We start from the raw sequence: 19,682 nt of genomic DNA on the forward strand, positions 1-19,682 counted from the left end.
CTGAGAAATTCTGAAATTTGCCATCTGCTAGCTAGAGACCGACCCAAGAAAGCCCATGGTGTAGGCGCCAGTCCAAGTCTGAAGGCCTGAGAACCAGAAGGGCCGGTGGTGCAAAGGCAGAAGACTGACGTTCCAGCTCCATCGGTCAAGCAGAGAGAGAATTCTCCCCTTCTCTGCCGTTTTGGTTCTATTCAGGCCCTCAGTGGACTGCATGATGCCCACCCACATTGGGGAGGGCAATCTGAACTGGGTCCACAGAGTCAAATGCTAATCTTCTATAAACACCCTCACAGACACATCCAGAAATAATGTTTAACTAGATATTTAGGCATCTGATGCCCCAATTAAGTTGACACTTAAAATTAACCATCACACATTCAATCTGACATATTTCCCATTGAAATGGCTCTACTGTCCATTCCTATTCAGTTCCAATAACCCTACAGTAAGCAAGACTCTTCCATCCTCATCCTGAGATGACTGTGTCAATTCCAATGAAACCTCCCGGCTTCCAGCAGCTCTTCCATATTATGCATTCCTGAACACGGAATCATCCTCTTTCCATGCTGCTATTGCCAGATCACTCCTCTGCTCAAAACTCTCCAATGCCTTTTATCCTACCACAACACTCAGAGCCAACATTCTCTCCATCACCTTCAAGACTGTCCTACAAGCAAGCCCCACCCTGCCTGTCCCACTGCAATCTTGATAATCCCCAGCACGTACTCACCCATTGCAGCCAAACCGATGCCTTTTGGGCCCACAAACACACCAAATTCGTTCATAGCTTAGACCTCATACCTTTGCTCATACTATTTCCATCGTTTAGAATTCTCTTTCATCTTCTCCCATTGTGACTCAAGTCTAACCATCCTCCGAAGTCCAACTCTTTAATGAAGACTTTCTTGATTACTTCATGCCCTTCTGCTCTCCCATAAGTACATACGCTTTATGGCAAACAAGGTGCCTCATTATAGACTGTTTGTAACCAGGTCACTGTCACATGTTCTTTCACAAAGTGTCCCAATTTTTCAAAATTGCAAGAATTTGGATGTCACCAGTCATCGGTATCATTTGGGGACAAATTCTAGAACAAATTAGCAAAATAGGCAGCTTTTGCAGACTTGGAAAGAAATTGAAAGATGCCATGATGCCAACCTGAGCTCAGCAAGAACAAGTCACATCAGATGACTTATTTCCTTCTGTCTGGAAATCTTACAAAGGTAAAATGGAATAAATGCAATGCTTCTGCATTTCATTAAGTATTTAACAAAGTCTCTCCATACCACAAATTTAAGAGCAATAATAAGCTTGATGAACTTTCTAGATAATCCAATGACCACACCTAAAGGATGCCAATCATCGCATAGTTGTCAGCTCACAAAGAGAGCTCCACCAGTGTGCTCCCAGGTCCATCCTTAGGACATTTTTGTTAATGGCAGGATGGTAATAATTATGGTACTCTGACAAAAATATATAACTTGGATAAAAAAATAATATTAAATGACAAAATTAAGTTATAACGTTTTCTGAACTAGTTGGAAAAAGAGCCAACACTGGCAATAAGGCGCTCGATAGAGACAAATTTAGTGCTTCACCCAGGTCCATTCATCCAACATGACAGGTAGGGAATCTCTGTCACTGAAGGTTTTCTAATAGAAGCTGGTTTTTTCATTCTTAAACTATTATACAGAATATTCAGTATCCAGGAGAGGGTTGAACTATATGATGTCAAAAAACCCTCCTAACTTCAAGACTGTAATATTTTATGATTCCATATATCCCTATCTTGCACTGCAAGTAAATTATAAATCTATTGGCATGCACATCATGGCGTAATGAAACGAATGTGGAATTTAGAGTCAAGTAGACGTGGGTTTTCAGTTCTTCCATCGACGAGGCGGATAACTTCCAAGTCTGTTCCTTTTTCTACAAACTAGAAATTGTGTAAGATGTAAGAGTTGACTCAGATAATGCACCATGCAAATGGCCTTGTCCAGTGCCTGGCACACAGTAGGTGCTAAATAAATGTTAATTATAAATCTTTTTCTCTATCCTACACAGTTAACAGAATATTAGGAACACAGTAGGATCGCAGTAAGAAATCATTTAGTTCTTTGATTCTGAGAGATAGCATGGAGAGGTTACTTGCTCATTGGAAAAGCTTTAAAGACAGAAAAGAAGAAAAGCGTGCCAGGCAGGAGGAAAGGCATGGAGGTGAAAATGAGCAGAACATGGCTTGCTGAGGATGGTGAGGTCCCTGACCCACTGGGATTGGAGGCTGGCGACAAGGCTGGATGAGTAGAATGAACCAGGTAGTATGAAACTTGAGATACCACTCAGCCAAATGATAAGAAATGGATGGCTTGTGAGGCTAATACAATAACCCAGGCCTCACACCCTCTCTTTGGCATATGTTAAGAACATTAAACAATGATTGGAATCCAGAATTTTTCTCATTGTCTGAGAGCAATGTCATGCCAAATAGAGTTCACGAAAGGTGCCTCTTCGAGCATCAACCAAACAATTTCATTCTCATTTTTCTGGTTTTCTTTCAATAGCCAAGGTTTACTAACTTGAACCAGGGTGCCCTACTGTACCCATGCAGCCTCTCTAGCTGGCAGAGGGTTTGAAGGCCTATTTTACCAGTTCTATTCCTTTTCTAACACTAGCATATTTAACAGGAATAGGAGTGGGTGGAAAACATAACGTTTCCAGTTGACGTTCACTAACAAGCCTCTAGTAGAGTCATTTTAGAGATTAAAGGAAGGATTATTTGGACACCTGAATTTGAATATAATTTATAGATTACTTACGAGACTTTACAGTTATTTATCTCTCAGACAGCTGTGAGAATAGACAGAAGTCATGCAGGAGGTAGGCAGCCCGTAGAATGGGGAAAACATTAAATCTGAAAGTGCCTGATACAGCAATTAATATTTCAACCTTCCTTGCACAAGAAAGAAAAAAATAAGATTACAGAGATGTTGGACTCCATGAATATGTGAAATCAGATTTGTGAGGGAATGGGGGAAAGGGGAAAGGGGAAATGGGAAAGGAGAGGGACCCCCTAAATATGTATTATAAACCTAACCCCTCGGGAATTAATGGGCTATTTTTAAGTGTTAAAAATATCATTGAAGCTAAAAAACTTTGTTTTTATCAAGGTTTCAGTAGCACAGTTCTAGCACATTCCTAAGCAACGTTATGGAAGAGAAGCAATGCATAGGCAAGCTTCTTAAGAGAAGAGATTTTCTTTTTTTTTTTTTAACCTCATCAGTAAGCATTTGGTAGCCATGCTCTGTGGGGCTAGCAGACCACACCCTTTCACTCACTAAACCCTACCCCACTACCAGTGCACACACACTCTTATAAATATACAAGGATGAAGACACATGGTCAAGTCCTGAAGGGATTTTACCATCAGTTTAGGGGTCGAAAACAAACAGACAAAAGCTGTAAAAATGTCTTATGCATTTACCTCTCTGGCCATCACTTGAGGTGCTTCTAGAGTTCCAGAAACAAAGACTCTAGGAGAGCTGGAGAAGTCAAAGGAAGCTTCAAGAGAAAATGCTAAGGCATCTGGGCTTGTGAGGTAGATGGCAAAGGAGGACAGGTCTACAGAGAAATGAAGAAACTATGTGTTTGGCCAAAGGAAAAAGGTAATATAGAGAAACACAGTGGACTTTAAGCGCCCTATACAAGCTTTCTCAGAAACTCTATTCCACCTTCCATTTCTAGCTGGTAGACCACACACAACACCTCTCCATCTATGGGCTCATACTGATATATTGATACGATAGAAAAAATTTTTTCTTGATCAAACCAAATACAAGAAAGTGAGCCAGCTGTCACAGAAATATTGAAGAACTCCTACAAATTGTACAGCTGCTAGGATAAGATCAATAAAGGGTAAGAGTTGGGAAAATCACAGCCCAAAGACAAACAATCAAAGTAGGCCTTCTTAAGGGTGCAACATAGCCTGAATGAGCAGAGGGTGCATCATCAGGGTAATAAACTACAAAACTGTAATAGGAATCACAGTGTTAATCATACCTTTGCTCTGTCCCCAGGCTTACAGAGCTTAAGAGACTGGCAGCAGAATGTTATGCCCCCAGGATAAACTAGGAATAATGGGCATGCGACTGGGAAAGGGAGTTAGTATAGGAAACAGGGCCTGAGTGAGTTTGAAAAAAATCACTGTCTACTTCCACATTAGACAAGGTGGAAAGAGGTATAGGAGGTCTTAGTCCCATTTAGGTGTAAAATAATTTAAAGTTCTCTAACCCCGGAGTAAAGTTCTGTTACTCTGGAGACTGTGGGAACATGCACCTTCCTTGCTTATGGACCCTATGGGAAAAATCTGTCCACGCATTTACATTTACAGGAGCCCTAAGTAAGACATCCCAATCAAAAGAGAAGCCTATTGAGGACACAGACTCTTAAAACCTGCAGAGAAAACTGCATATAAGGTACCCATATGAATCAAACCACTCCTCCATTTATAATCAGGATCACAAGACATCTGAGAAAATCAATTTTCATTAAAAGGATGAACCTAATATGACCCCAAAAGAAATAGAAATGATTAAAGAAAATGAAAATAGTTTTTAAATATTCTAATATTTAAAATTAGAATGAAAATATCTTTATTAGAATTAAAATATCTTTAGAGATATTTTAGTGGATGTTGAATATACATCAAAATAAGTTAGTGATTATAACTGGAGGTGTGTACCTCTTTAAAAAAACAAAAATTAATCAAAAATTAATTAATTAATGAAATGTAATTGTTGCTGTGATATAAGAGCAATCAGAATATAAGAAAAAATTCCTGGAAATTAATTAATTAATTAAATATGATTACCAAAATATTTTAAAAATTAATGTATGGAATAAATAATTACAATGGATAAGGTTAAAGGCTGGATAGATAGAGAAAATTTCGCATTAAAAAGAGCAAATATTAAAAGAGATAGAAAATACGAGATTACAGAAGACAGAGCCAGGAAGTCAGTGTATATCTAATATGACCCCTAGAAGCAAAAATTGAGACAATAGAGAGAAGAAAATAATCAAAGAAATAATGGGGATGAGGGGGAGAGAGGAAGTCCCAGAGGTAAATAAAGAGATAACTCTTTATAATGAAAAGACCTACCAAGATAAAAGCAAAGTGAATAGAAACAGAACACATCTGAACAAATTTTGGCGAAATTTCAGAACTCCAAAGGCAAAGACAAAAATCCTAAAGATCAGCCTAGGGAAGAGGGTTACCTACAAAGTAACAAGATCAGAGTGACAGCATACGTCTCAATAGCAATTCCTTCAAAGGTCTCAGGGAAATGTTTGAAATTAGAAATCTATACCCAGACAAACTATCCATCAAAAGTGAAATCAAAATAAAGACATTCTCAGACATACAAAGATATTTAAATGCTACCCCTTAAACTCCATATGAAAAAAAAAAGTTCGGATGAAGTGCTCCAGTAAAACAAAAATGCAATACAAGAAAACAAAATAAGAGAAATACATGAATAAAAATTATAGCTAAGCATGACCCAGAAGGAAAGAGAGTGCCAAAGAAATCAAGAGAGAAATCCCTGGGCCCTGTGACTCAGCATCTCTTGTGAGTAACTTATGATTACTTTCCTTCTCTTTGGATCCAGTCCCCTCACTTGGTTAAGTTCTATCATTCTTCGGTTAATATTTAGAATACACCTGTGGAAAAGCACTACTAAATACAATTAGAGTGACAGAACAGAAAGTAAATGCTGTAAAATTTGACAACATAAAAATAAATATAACAGGGGCTTCCCTGGTGGCGCAGTGGTTGAGAATCTGCCTGCCAATCCAGGGGACACGGGTTCGAGCCCTGGTCTGGGAAGATCCCACATGCCGCGGAGCAACTAGGCCCGTGAGCCACAACTACTGAGCCTGCGTGTCTGGAGCTTGTGCTCCACAAAAAGAGAGGTCGCGATAGTGAGAGGCCTGTGCACCACGATGAAGAGTGGCCCCCACTTGCCGCAACTAGAGAAAGCCCTCGCACAGAAATGAAGACCCAACACAGCCAAAAATAAAAATAAATAAATTTAAAATAAATAAATAAATAAAACAAAAATCAGTAGCAGAGGAGAGTTGTAGAAATAAATGTAAGTGGGGTTTATAGTGGGAATATTCCATAGATAATGACTAAATATAAGTCAACAAATAGAGAAGGGAGAATTTGTAAAGGCATAAAGCTGACCATTAGAATTACTGTGTCTCAGGAGGCAGAGAAGGAAAGGAAGATGGACAATGTTGAAAATGACCAATATCTCAACTTCCATAACAGGATGTCAAAATACACCCTCAAATTTTGATATACCAAAAACATTCTTTTATTTAGAATTTCAATTGTAGCCACCGAAAAAACTAAAAGCAGAAACTTTAATTTCAGAGGAATGAAACGGGGATATGGGAGGACATTGACGAGACAGATACTTTTCATTTTAGATCATGTGTAGTTTGAATGATTTGTTTTCTATTTGCCATATGTAGGTTTTACTTTTCATTTTAAAATTAATCTTTAAAATTTTTAAGAAAAAATAAGTTATAGTCTCCCAGTTTATCAAACAATGAGTGGTACCCCCAAGGTGAGCTGGGTCATTTTGAGTATTAGGAATTTGTTATGGCAGCTAAGGCTAAGAAAAAGGACTTGGGATCCAGGATTTGAAGTTTAAAAATTCTAGACATGAGATACACAACAGGGCCAGACTAAAAAGGCACGTTTGCTTTTAATTAACACAGAAAAATCATTAATTTATTCATGCATTTATTCACTCCCTCATGCCCCATTTACTCCCTCTGACTCATTTCCCCACTTACAAATCATTCATTCTCTCATTTATTCATTCATTCAGTGAATACTCAGAAAATATAAGGCAGGCTGTCTGGCTTCAAGGAGTTTAAAAATATACTTGGAGGTAAAGCAATAACCTAACACATTATACCCTAAAAGCACAGCTCATGCTGAGGAGAGAGAGCTCATGGGTAAAGTCTCATGAATGGGGTAACAAATGTACTGGGTCTTGAAGAATGAATAAGCTCCAACTCAGATGAAGGAATTTGTGCTCGCTTCATTTTAAACATTTGCAAACTTTTGCTTTAAAGTTTCACACCACCCCTTGAGACATTGAGGGGAGAGACAGTGAGTAAGCCTTCTCCAAACCAGCAATCAGTCCACTGATCCAAAATAGAGCAGGCGGTTAGTCCACATAAAACAAACAAACAAAAAAACAAAAAACAAACAAACAAAAACAAGATTTCCTTCAACCGTGGAGAAAGTTCCATTATCCACTGGGGTCATTGTTTAAGCTGGGCTCTGAGTAGGATGACCAACCATCCCAGTTTTTCCAGTTTTAGCACTGAAAGTCCTGTGCCCCAAGCAACCCTCCACTCTTAGGTGAACTGGGACAGCTGGTCACCCTTGAGACAGCACTAAGTGTCCAACATGTTCACAGGCTTACTTCATCTGATTCATACAATAAACTACTGAGATTCAAGAAGTTGGTATCCCCGCTTTCCAGATGATAAAACTGAGGCACCAAGAGATCCAATGACTGCTAAAGCTCACATACATAAAGAAAGTGGCAGGGCCAGGATTCAATCCCAGACCTCTCTGCTTTGATCTAGAGCCACCTCCAATGACCCCACTACATGCCCTGTACTTCTTGCATAGATGGTCACAAAAACAAAGGTAGTGGAGCAGGCATACTGGGAATTCAGGCTCTCTGTGCACAGAGTGACTGAAAAGAGAACAGGCAACCTTGAGTTTATTGATGCCCTGCTCCAACCCAATGAGCCAGGCAGCCCAATTATGAGGAGAAAGATGAAGCAACATCTACATGGGGTACTCAAGGTCTCATGGAACTGTTTGCAGGTTATGACGAAATTTCCATTTAATTACATAGGAGATTATAGATATAGATGTAGATACAGATAGAGATATAGGTACACAGTCACTATAGACTTTTAACAAAACATTTGCAATTCCTTACCAAGGATACTAAAGATTATTTACATATCCAGTACAAAGTAGAAACTTCTGAGGCCCCTTCCAACCCTGGAAGATGACACTTTTCAGACTCTGAAGAAATGACTGCTATTCCTAGAAAAATCTTTGAATATATGTGCCCTGCTAGGGTTTGGTTTGGTTTGGTTTTTTGTTTTTTTATGCATAGAGTCTACAAAAGAGAGAGAAAAACATGCCAAGACACATAGTAATCAAATTGGCAAAAATTAAAGACAAAGAAAAATTATTGAAAGCAGCAAGGGAAAAATGACAAATAACATACAAGGGAACTCCCATAAGGTTAACAGCTGATTTCTCAGCAGAAACTCTACAAGCCAGAAGGGAGTGGCATGATATACTTAAAGTGATGAAAGGGGAAAACCTACAACCAAGATTATTCTACCCAGCAAAGATCTCATTCAGATTTGGTGGAGAAATCAAAAGCTCTACAGACAAGCAAAAGCTAAGAGAATTCAGCACCACGAAACCAGCTCTACAACAAACGCTAAAGGAACTTCTCTAAGTGGGAAACACAAGAGAAAAAAGGACCTACAAGAACAAACCCAAAACAATTAAGAAAATTGTCATAGGAACATACATATCAATAATTACCTTAAACGTGAATGGATTATATGCTCAAGCCAAAAGACACAGGCTTACTGAATGGATACAAAAACAAGACCTATATATATATGCTGTCTACAAGAGACCCACTTCAGACCTAGGGACACATACAGACTGAAAGTGAGGGGATGGAAAAAGATATTCCATGCAAATGAAAATCAAAAGAAAGCTGGAGCAACAATACTCATATCACATAAAATAGACTTTAAAATAAAGAATGTTGCAAGAGACAGGAAGGACACTACATAATGATCAAGCGATCAATCCAAGAAGAAGATATAACAATTATAAATATATATGCACCAAACGTAGGAGCACCTCAATACATAAGGCAACTGCTAACAGCTCTAAAAGAGGAAATCGACAGTAACACAATAATAGTGGGGGGCTTTAACACCTCACTTACACCAATGGACAGGTCATCGAAACAGAAAATTAATAAGGGAACAGAAGCTTTAAATGACACAATAGACCTGATAGATTTAATTGATATTTATAGGACATTCCATCCAAAAACATCAGATTACGCTTTCTTCTCAAGTGTGCATGGAACATTCCCCAGGATAGACCACATCTTGGGTCACAAATCAAGCCTCAGTAAATTTAAGAAAATTGAAATCATATCAAGCATCTTTTCTGACCACAACACTATGAGATTAGAAATCAATTACAGGGAAAAAAACGTAAAAAACACAAACACATGGAGGCTAAATAATACGTTACTAAATAACCAAGCGATAACTGAAGAAATCAAAGAGGAAATCAAAAAATACCTAGAGACAAATGACAATGAAAACACGACGATCCAAAACCTATGGGATGCGGCAAAAACAGTTCTAAGAGGGAAGATTATAGCTATACAAGCCTACCTCAAGAAACAAGAAAAATATCAAACAATCTAACCTTACACCTAAAGGAACTAGAGAAGAAGAACAAACAAAACGCAGAGTTAACAGAATGAAAGAAATCATAAAGATCAGAGCAGAAATAAATGAAATAGAAACAAAGAAAACAGTAGCAAAGATCAATAAAACTAAAACCTGGTTCTTTGAGAAGATAAACAAAATTGATAAACCATTAGCCAGACTCATCAAGAAAAAGAGGGAGAGGACTCAAATCAATAAAATTACAAATGAAAAGGAGAAGTTACAACAGACACTGCAGAAATACAAAGCATCCTAAGAGACTACAAAAAGCAACCCTATGCCAATAAAATGGACAACCTGGAAGAAACGGACAAATTCTTAGAAAGGTATAACCTTCCGAGACTGAACCAGGAAGAAATAGAAAATATGAACAGACAATCACAAGTAATGAAATTGAAACTGTGATTAAAAATCTTCCAACAAACAAAAGTCCAGGACCAGATGGCTTCACAGGTGAATTCTATCAAACATTTAGAGAAGAGCTAACACCCATCCTTCTCAAACTCTTCTAAAAAATTGCAGAGGAAGGAACACTCCCAAACTCATTCTATGAGGCCACCATCACCCTGATACCAAAACCAGACAAAGATACTACAAAAAAAGAAAATTACAGACCAATATCACTGATGAATATAGATGCAAAAATCCTCAGCAAAATACTACCAAACAGAAACCAACAACACATTAAAAGGATCATACACCATGAGCAAGTGGGATTTATCCCAGGGATGCAAGGATTCTTCAATATATGCAAATCAATCAGTGTGATACACCATATTAACAAATTGAAGAAGAAAAACCATATGATCATCTCAATAGATGCACAAAAAGCTTTTGACAAAACTCAACACCCATTTATGATAAAAACTCTCTAGAAAGTGGGCATAGAGGGAACCTACCTCAACATAATAAAGGCCATATATGACAAACCCACAGCAAACATCATTCTCAATGGTGAAAAACTGAAAGCATTTCCTCTAAGATCAGGAATGAGACAAGGATGTCCACTCTCACCACTATTATTCAACATAGTTTTGGAAGTCCTAGCCATGGCAATCAGAGAAGAAAAAGGAATAAAAGTAATACAAATTGGAAAAGAAGAAGTAAAACTGTCACTGTTTGCAGACAACATGATACTATACATAGAGAGTGCTAAAGATGCCACCAGAAAACTACTAGAGCTAATTAATGAATTTGGTAAAGTTGCAGGATACAAAATGAATGAACAGAAATCTCTTACATTCCTATAAACTGATGATGAAAAATCTGAAAGAGAAATTAAGGAAACACTCCATTTATCATTTACCATTGCAACAAAAAGAATAAAATTCCTAGGAATAAACCTACCTAGGGAGACAAAAGACCTGTATGCAGAAAACTATGAGACACTGATGAAAGAAATTAAAGATGATACCAACAGATAGAGAGATATACCATGTTCTTGGATTGGAAGAATCAATATTGTGAAAATGACTATACTACCCAAAGGAATCTACAGATTCAATGCAATCCCTATCAAATTACCAATGGCATTTTTTATGGAACTAGAACAAAAAATCTTAAAATTTGTATGGAGACACAAAAGACCCCTCATAGCCACAGCAGTCTTGAGGGGAAAAAACGGACCTGGAGGAATCAGACTCCCTTACTTCAGACTATACTACAAAGCTACAGTAATCAAAACAATATGGTACTGGCACAAAAACAGAAACATAAATCAATGGAACAAGATAGAAAGCCCAGAGATAAACCCACACACCTATGGTCAACTAATCTATGACAAAGGAGGGAAGGATATACAATGGAGAAAAGACAGTCTCTTCAATAAGTGGAGCTGGGAAAACTGGACAGCTACATGTAAAAGAATAAAGTTAGATCACTCCCTAACACCATACACAAAAATAAATTCAAAATGGATTAGAGGCCTAAATGTAAGACCAGACACTATCAAACTCTTAGAGGAAAACATAGGAAGAACATTCTTTGACATAAATCATAGCAAGATCCTTTTTGACTCACCTCCTAGAGAAATGGAAATAAAAACAAAAATAAACAAATGGGACCTAATGAAACTTCAAAGCTTTTGCACAGCAAAGGAAACCATAAACAAGACGAAAAGACAACCGTCAAAATGGGTGAAAATATTTGCAAATGAATCAACGGACAAAGGATTAATCTCCAAAATATATAAACAGCTCATGCAGCTCAATATTAAAAAAGCAAATAACCCAATCCAAAAATGGGCAGAAGACCTAAATAGACATTTCTCAAAAGAAGACATACAGATGGCCAAGAAGCACATGAAAAGCTGCTCAACATCACTAATTATTAGAGAAATGCAAGTCAAAACTACAATGAGGTATCACCTCACACCAGTTAGAATGGCCATCATCAGAAAATCTACAAACAACAAATGCTGGAGAGGGTGTGGAGAAAAGGGAACCCTCTTGCACTGTTAGTAGGAATGTAAATTGATACAGCCACTATGGAGAACAGTATGGAGGTTCCTTAAAAAACCAAAAATAGAATTATCATATGACCCAGCAATCCCACTACTGGGCATATACCCAGAGAAAACCATAGTTCAAAAAGACACATGCACCTAATGTTCATTGCAGCACTATTTACAATAGCCAGGACATGGAAGCAAGCTAAGTGTCCATTGACAGATGAATGGATAAAGAAGATGTGGTACATATATACAATGGAATATTACTCAGCCATAAAAAGGAACGAAATTGGTTCATTTGTAGAGACGTGGATTCATCTAGAGACTGTCATACAGAGTGAAGTAAGTTAGAAATAGAAAAACAAATATCGTATATTAACGCATGTATGTGGAACCTAGAAAAATGGTACAGATGAACCGGTTTGCAGGGCAGAAATTGAGACACAGATGTAGAGAACAAACGTATGGACACCAAGGGGGGAAAGTGGCGGGGGGTGGTGGTGGTGGTGGGATGAATTGGGAGATGGGGATTGACATATATACACTAATATGTATAAAATAGATAACTAATAAGAACCTGCTGTATAAAAAAATAAATAAAATTCAAAACTTCAAAAAAAAAAGAGAGAGAAAGAGCTGGGAGAGAATGAAGCAAGAGGGAAACATGGGAGTGACAGACACAATGAAAGGGGGAAAGAAAGAAAAAGGAGGGCTTCCCTGGTGGCGCAGTGGTTGAGAATCTGCCTGCTAGTGCAGGGGACACGGGTTCGAGCCCTGGTCTGGGAAGATCCCACATGCCGCGGAGCAACTAAACCCGTGAGCCACAACTACTGAGCCTGCGCGTCTGGAGCCTGTGCTCCGCAACAAGAGCGGCCGCGATAGTGAGAGGCCCGCGCACCGCGATGAAGAGTGGCCCCCGCTTGCCACAACTAGAGAAAGCCCTCGCACAGAAACGAAGACCCAACACAGCCAAAAAATAATAAATAAATTAATTAATTTAAAAAAAAAAAAAAAGAAAAAGGAGAGCTAGGCCTGCGTGTTGAGAAACGAGAACAGATAAATGAAGAACGACAGCACGGAAAGTCCTGGAGAGCTCAATTAATTAGCTATTGTCCATTTCCTTGAGAGACCTCTAACAAATCTGTCCTTGTCAGTGACAGGAAATCTTTCTGAATTCTTTGTAGAAAGATATTAATGGCAGTGGTGCTTCAGCACCCCTACACGGTGACACGGGGAGGTGGTAGGAGTTTCTGGAGGTCATCCCAGCGGCCAGCCTGGGTACACAAGCAACCCCTCTGCCTTGCACACAAAGAGTACTTCCCCAGCCCACAGATTGCCCACCCTCTCTCCTTGACTGGTACATCAGGAGGCTGACATTTAATACCCTAAGGATATAGATGTTTGAAAGCTGGTTATTGTAACAAAGGAAGCCGTCCAAACTCTGCAAGACCAAATGGATCAGATAAAGCTGACACAGAGATAAATCTGTTTTACATCCATTCTTGCACAAGTTTTGCTAATCTATGTAGTTATAGCTTTCCCACTGAAGAGAAAGAAATAACCCACCACATGTCGGCAAGTCCACATTACATTCCTATTTTTAATCTCCGAGGTATAACATTTTAGGCAAAGACCATTTTTATGCTGACTTTTGCGTGAACTCCACTAACGTAGGATGACACAGGAAGAAAATGAGAAAGGAGGATAAGAGAGGGAGGGAGGGGAACAAAAGAGAGAAGGAGAGAGGATTTCTTCCTGAATGGCTGTAGAAATGCGGAATATTTTTTTTAAATGAATGAATTCTGCCCCATCATTGACACAGGATCCCTTCTCTCCAGTCAGTCAGACACCTACTCTTCATTAGCCAGTATTTATGCTGCCAGATTGGACTTTCATATGGGAGCCTGAAGCACGAATGGTGCAGATGGCAGGAAAGCTCTCATGAGATTGATAACGATGAAGAAAGATGCCACATTAAGTCAGAAGGTGCCACTGTTAACATCCCAGCTCAGAGGAGAATATTTCTAGCGAGCACTCCCCTCCAAGGACTGCTTTTCTTCTGGCTTCAAGTAAAATTCATTCCCCTCCCCAGAAGCTCTCCGCCCCACCGAATTGCTGGCGAGTGAGTGATACGTTCGCTTTAGTCTCTTTTGTGTGTCAACTGATTTTGCCTCAGACACTTAACCTTTGCTTTCCAAAGGTGGTGGAGATCTTAGCAGTGAAAGGGGACTGGGGAGAGAAGGGAGGGAGGGGGAAGGCATTTTAGTCCGTGTTTCCTTCAACAAAGGCACCACTATAAGAAGTTCCGTAAGGGAAATCTGAATGGTATTTATTGTTTCCATTCGGGCCCTCATTGCATCTGTTGTCTTTCAGAGACAGACACTGTGTTCATAAAACCAGGGCCCTCAAAATCCTTGGAGAAAGGGTAATCTCCAGGGTGTAGGATTGAGGTTTAATGGGAAAGTCAACACCACTGGAAGATCACAGTGCCAGGCATTTGTTGCTGGGATGGAAGAGAGCCTTCTAACAACCCATTGTCAAAGGAGGCACCATGATTCATTTGGACCTTCAGCTGCTGGCTAAGCCAGTTGGTTCCTCACTCAAAGAAAACACAGGTCCTTATCCATGAAGTTTGAGCCTTTCCACTGCAAAGGTTTAAAAAATCCACTTTTCAGAAAAAAAGCAACAAAACAACAACATCTTGTCCCAGTTTTTCATCTCCAAGGTCCTAGTCACTGATTTTATCTTGCCAGAAATGTATCTTTGGCATCAAAGTTGGGAATGAGTTTTCTGGTTCCTCCAGACATCCCAGCCTCCCTGGATGGCAAGCCAACACCAGAACAGGAAAGGAGAGTGGGGAGGAGTTCTCTAGCCTGCAGCGCAATCAGATCAGGAAAGTTTCTCCCTTGTTCAGAAGGAGTCACCCAGCAACCCAACCAACAGAGAGAATGGGATGTAATGGGACTTGCAAACTTAGCAAGTTCAGAAAATTGGGCAGCTCTCGCCCAACCTGAGTGATATATTACCAGAGTCCGTTCTAGAAAATGCAGGCTGGGAAACAAAGGGAGGCCACACCAAGGGCCCCAGTGCAGCAATCACAAACTCACGTTGATGTGTAAGCATTTAATTAGTTTCCCGGATTTACAGGAACTCCAGTCAATTTAAGACACTCTAGGCAGCTCCTTCCAGACTCCACCAACCCTCTTGGAAGCCTGGACCTAGAATGCCTACCACCCGGGAAGGGTATTTGGAGAGTCTTAACTGAAGGGAATTCCTATTTTTATTTCTATTTGATGTACCATCAGCATTTCCTCCTGTACAAAAATACACAGAGGGGCAACTAGTCCAAATAACTGGTTTAAATCTGTAAATTACAGCACTGCTTCAAGGAACTTTTAAGGTCATTTTGTGTCTACAGAAAAGTTAGATGGCATCATAAAATTTTTAGAGCTAATGGAATCTTTATACAGTGGTTGCAACTGAACTGATGAGATGGGTTTGAGGCACTACCTTTCTCTCCCTTTCTTTTGACCGTCCTGGAGTCCTGAGACAGAATTACCGCTCTGGAAGCCTTCATGCTATGACTACACCAAAACACCTTCCTTCACCCAGGTCTCAGAACCTAGGTCTTCATTTCACTCCCCTCCACCAAGAGAAGAGGGATTGCTAAATATGGTTAATTTTCTGAGTTGGTTGCATTTCTGCTGTGGAGTCTAATCCTCCTTTACAACTCCTGTGTGTATTTCTTCTTGGAGCTTCGGTCTTCGGTGACCTTCTCATGCCATTTCATTAAATGCCCTCCGCCTCGGTAAATTACAGTACTTTGAAACCTTGGAGTTTAGCATATAAAAAAGCAAGAGCCTCTGTATACTGCCCTGGGATGAGGTGTGATGAAAACCCCATACAAGCTGAACTGTACTTCCTAATCAAATGGGTGTAACAGATGGCTGCTGGAGCGAACCATCACAATGGAAATATCTGCAGTTCTCATGGTAACAGAATCTGCCAGGTCTGAGGGATTTGCTGTTTTTCAGGACATCTGAGCTGCAATCTCTTTCCAGCTGTCTAGCAGTCTCCGTCTTGCTCTCTCTCACTCTCTCAGCATGATGGAGATAGAGTTGAAAGGTGGAGCCCGATTTTGCATTCCAGCTGTGATTAAAGACACAGGCACACATCCTGGGAGATAATGCGCTGCATATTCATCACACTATCTAGAACCTCTTTAGGTACTGGGATATGACTGTCACGCAATTACAATATGCCTGCTTCAGGAGCAAGGAGGGGGGATTGGAATGAAGAAGATCAGAGAACAGAAAGGGAGAATATGAGGAATTAAGATGCATGGGATGTACCTTGCAATAAAGATATGGAGCGATATTAAAACTAGCAGTTGTTTCCACTTCATGGCAGCATGTCATGATGACTTAACATACCAGGATAAAACATCTGGCCTGGGGAAAAAAAAATACATGATGTCGAACTTCCAAATCATAGATTTTGTGGAAGAAAAACAACAGATAAGCAACTGTGTACCTTCCCAATAAGTGAAAGCATGTGGAAGATTTCCTTACGCTCTGCAATCAGAAAGGAGATCCATCTCATAAGGCGGAGGTTAGTGTATAGACACTGAGCTTTCATTATAAATCGAAGGTTTGGGTTTAAAACCACAGGACTACATTAGAAACGGGTTTTTTTTATTATTTTTTCCCTCATGCTATTCATAACCTTCTGATTTTACAGCAGTGCTTGGAAAGGGGGAGAATAATCAGTCACAATTCTATTTTATGAAAGTCTTTTCCTCCAAATCCCTATCGATTTAAAGAAATAAGGAAACGTATACTGTCTTCTTTGCTATAGTACCTGCTAGCTGACACACACACACACACACGCACACACACACGCACACACAGGGTTGATTCACAGCTGCCTGGTCCCTTGGGTATTTGAGCTTGAAGATCAGACAACATATAAGAATTCAGCCATGACTCAAAATGGAAACAAAGAAGACCATTCTTAGCAAAGCCTGCAATGTGAAATGAAAAACTACAGGCTGGAGGCTGGAGCCCCCTAGCACGCTTCCCCACCCCATTGTCCTTGAGGGCACTACTGTTAAATACATATGACAGCCAAAGAGATGAGGAGAATAGTTTCCAGAAAGCAATGATTGGATCTCCCTTTTCATGAGGTAGAACAGGCAGGACTATGTAAGCCTCTAAGCAGCACTTGAGAACAGGTCCTGTAAAGCAGCATTGTCTCCCCCTCATATGGCGCCTGAAGAACATATTATATTATATAACCTTTCTCCAAGCCCGCCCTGCTCTGCCTGAAACCCTCTTCCTTTAGAAGCCTGCTAATAACAACTCGTGGATGACAATCTCCATCTTAACAAGCCGGATTAGTTACTTTAAAGCAATGGACTGAGGCCATTTTGCAGATGCTAATCAAAAAAGAAAAAGGAAAAAAATTAGAAAAGACCCATGTGTCTCCATCTCTTGTAAGTACAATATAGATAAAGAGGAGGGTGTCCCAGGGCCACATCTGTGAGCTGACCTCTAAGGCACACAAAGGTCTTCAGGGCCGTGGGGTTAGAAAAGGAGGGAAGCGGGTTTGTATCAGGCCAGTAGCAGACAACAGAGGCTCTGAAAGGGCAGTGATCGGGGAACCGTCTGAAGCTTTTTTTCTTGGAAACTGTTCTTTCGTTGTCTTCCATGGGGGCTTTGCTTTATGACAAACACTTCCTAGCTCCTAGCTCAGGGCCTGGCACTGAGTAGGGGTACACATCAAATGTTTGCTGGATGGAGGGATGAGGGATGGAGGAATGGATGTATAAGAAAAGACTCCCAAATGTCAAAATGTCAAAAACAAACAAATCCCACCAGTATATATTTGTCCTCTCTTTCCTCTCCACACCAAGAACATAAAATTGTATGAAACATCATAGTCAGCACATTTGGAAAGATACTCTGTGTCTTCAGAGATCAATGGCCAGACTATTAACATTCAACCACAACTAGCACTTTTAAAACATACACACAAAAAGGAAAGCTACTCAGCTGATGCTTCAGACTTAGTATATCACAGAACTTTTAAGCCCATTAACAAAAAAATAATCTGTCATTTCATCAGCTTCTCTGCCAGGTTGCCTTTTTCTACACCACAACTAGGAAACTGACTCATGAAGGAAGGAATGTTTAGTTTCCTTTAAAATAGTCTGAGAATAACATAATATACACTCTGTTACATATGGGATCTGAGTGTGTAATCAGGGTGAGAGGAAAAAAAACAAATTGTGAGGGAGAACACTAGCTCTCACATTCCAGAGAGTGCAACACATGCACGCACACTCACACACACACACACACACAAAGCTTCCACTAACTTCTTGAATTTTAACTGCCTTTCAGAGTACATGTTTCTGTTTTAGGAATTCTCTAAGCCAAACGTTTGCTGGAATGCTAACCTCCTCAGAAGCTCAGGACGTCCTGCCAAGATCATTCAGTTAGAAGACACCCAACTGCCCTGCAAGTTAGAAAAGGGTAAGTTTGAGAACTGGAATTATGCTTTAAGAGTAAAACATAAAAGATGCCTCTCTGGGCAAGACTCATCTCTCACACTCATCACAAAGAATATTTTCGTACGAGAAGGTTGTAGTCAACCTCAAAAAGATCCCACTGTAACTCCAAAATGTTCCTTCTACAATTTATAGATATTTCAAATCCAAAAAATTAAGCCCTTTATATATATTCAGCTCATATCACCTCTCAGTCACAGAGATTTTTTTTGTTTTGCTGCCAAAGGATTGTCTCATTGTCTCATTTTCTCACGTCTCTGTCGCAAAGAGTGGAGGAAGGGAATTTTGTGGTATTGCTACTTCCAATAAGTTTTAGGATCAAGTTTGTTTCAGGCCTCACCTACTTCCCTGGAGTGTTCAAAGCCCTGGTAGGACAGACCTGTTCTTTCAGAGGACCATCTTTATTGCCAGCCTTCTCTGGGGTAGATCATCCAGAACTGAACCGGAATATTTTGTTGCAATTGAGTTCGATGAGCCTAAGTAGGAAACTACTACCCACAACACCCTGCAAAGCTCTCGGTGGGGGGGAGGGGGGGGAGGGAGACTATGAAAATGAATCAGCACCTTCTTGTTCAAGGAGTTTGCAATCGAGCTGGGACAGTTAAGACCAGATTACTAATGGTTACGACATCCAGCCAGACAGCATAACGCCACAAAAAGAAGCATAATCCAAGTACCCAAGCAGAGTCAAAGGAGGGTTTATAAAAGGCTCTATGCAAAAATGGAAAGTTTGATGAGCCTTGAAGAGTTACATGTAAGATTTCAACAGACTGGGGCATGGACGAGGATATTCCAAATGCAGGAAATGACGCGAGCACTGATGCAGAAAAATGTTGCGACTAGTTTGGGCACACTGAAGGGACTTGCTTGTTTGAGAAGGCAAAAGTACAGGGAAATTTAGATGGAAGTCATATTAGAGGAGGTGATATGTGAGCCCAGGAGCATTTGGGAGCCACTGACCTTCACTAGGCTCACAAAACACCTTGCTTTGTGAGAAGGCCAAGAATGCTCCAAGCAAGTAACACTCCCAAGGGTCTGTTATGAACAGGAAATCCGGGCGGG

General features: G+C 40.0%; 1 long non-coding RNA gene across 1 annotated transcript in view; it reads right to left on the reverse strand.

Annotated features, from left to right (window-relative positions):
• Positions 1–16,476, reverse strand: part of LOC137770643 (uncharacterized) — a 417,676-nt gene extending 401,200 nt beyond the window's left edge. The window contains exon 1 of the long non-coding RNA XR_011075203.1: positions 16,402–16,476. This is a non-coding gene — a long non-coding RNA (uncharacterized lncRNA). The remainder of the gene's footprint in view (positions 1–16,401) is intronic.
• Between the last annotated feature and the right edge of the window lie 3,206 nt (positions 16,477–19,682).

The sequence above is a fragment of the Eschrichtius robustus genome, chromosome 10 (assembly GCF_028021215.1).
Source record: "Eschrichtius robustus isolate mEscRob2 chromosome 10, mEscRob2.pri, whole genome shotgun sequence".
NCBI classification, from domain to species: Eukaryota; Metazoa; Chordata; class Mammalia; order Artiodactyla; family Eschrichtiidae; genus Eschrichtius; species Eschrichtius robustus.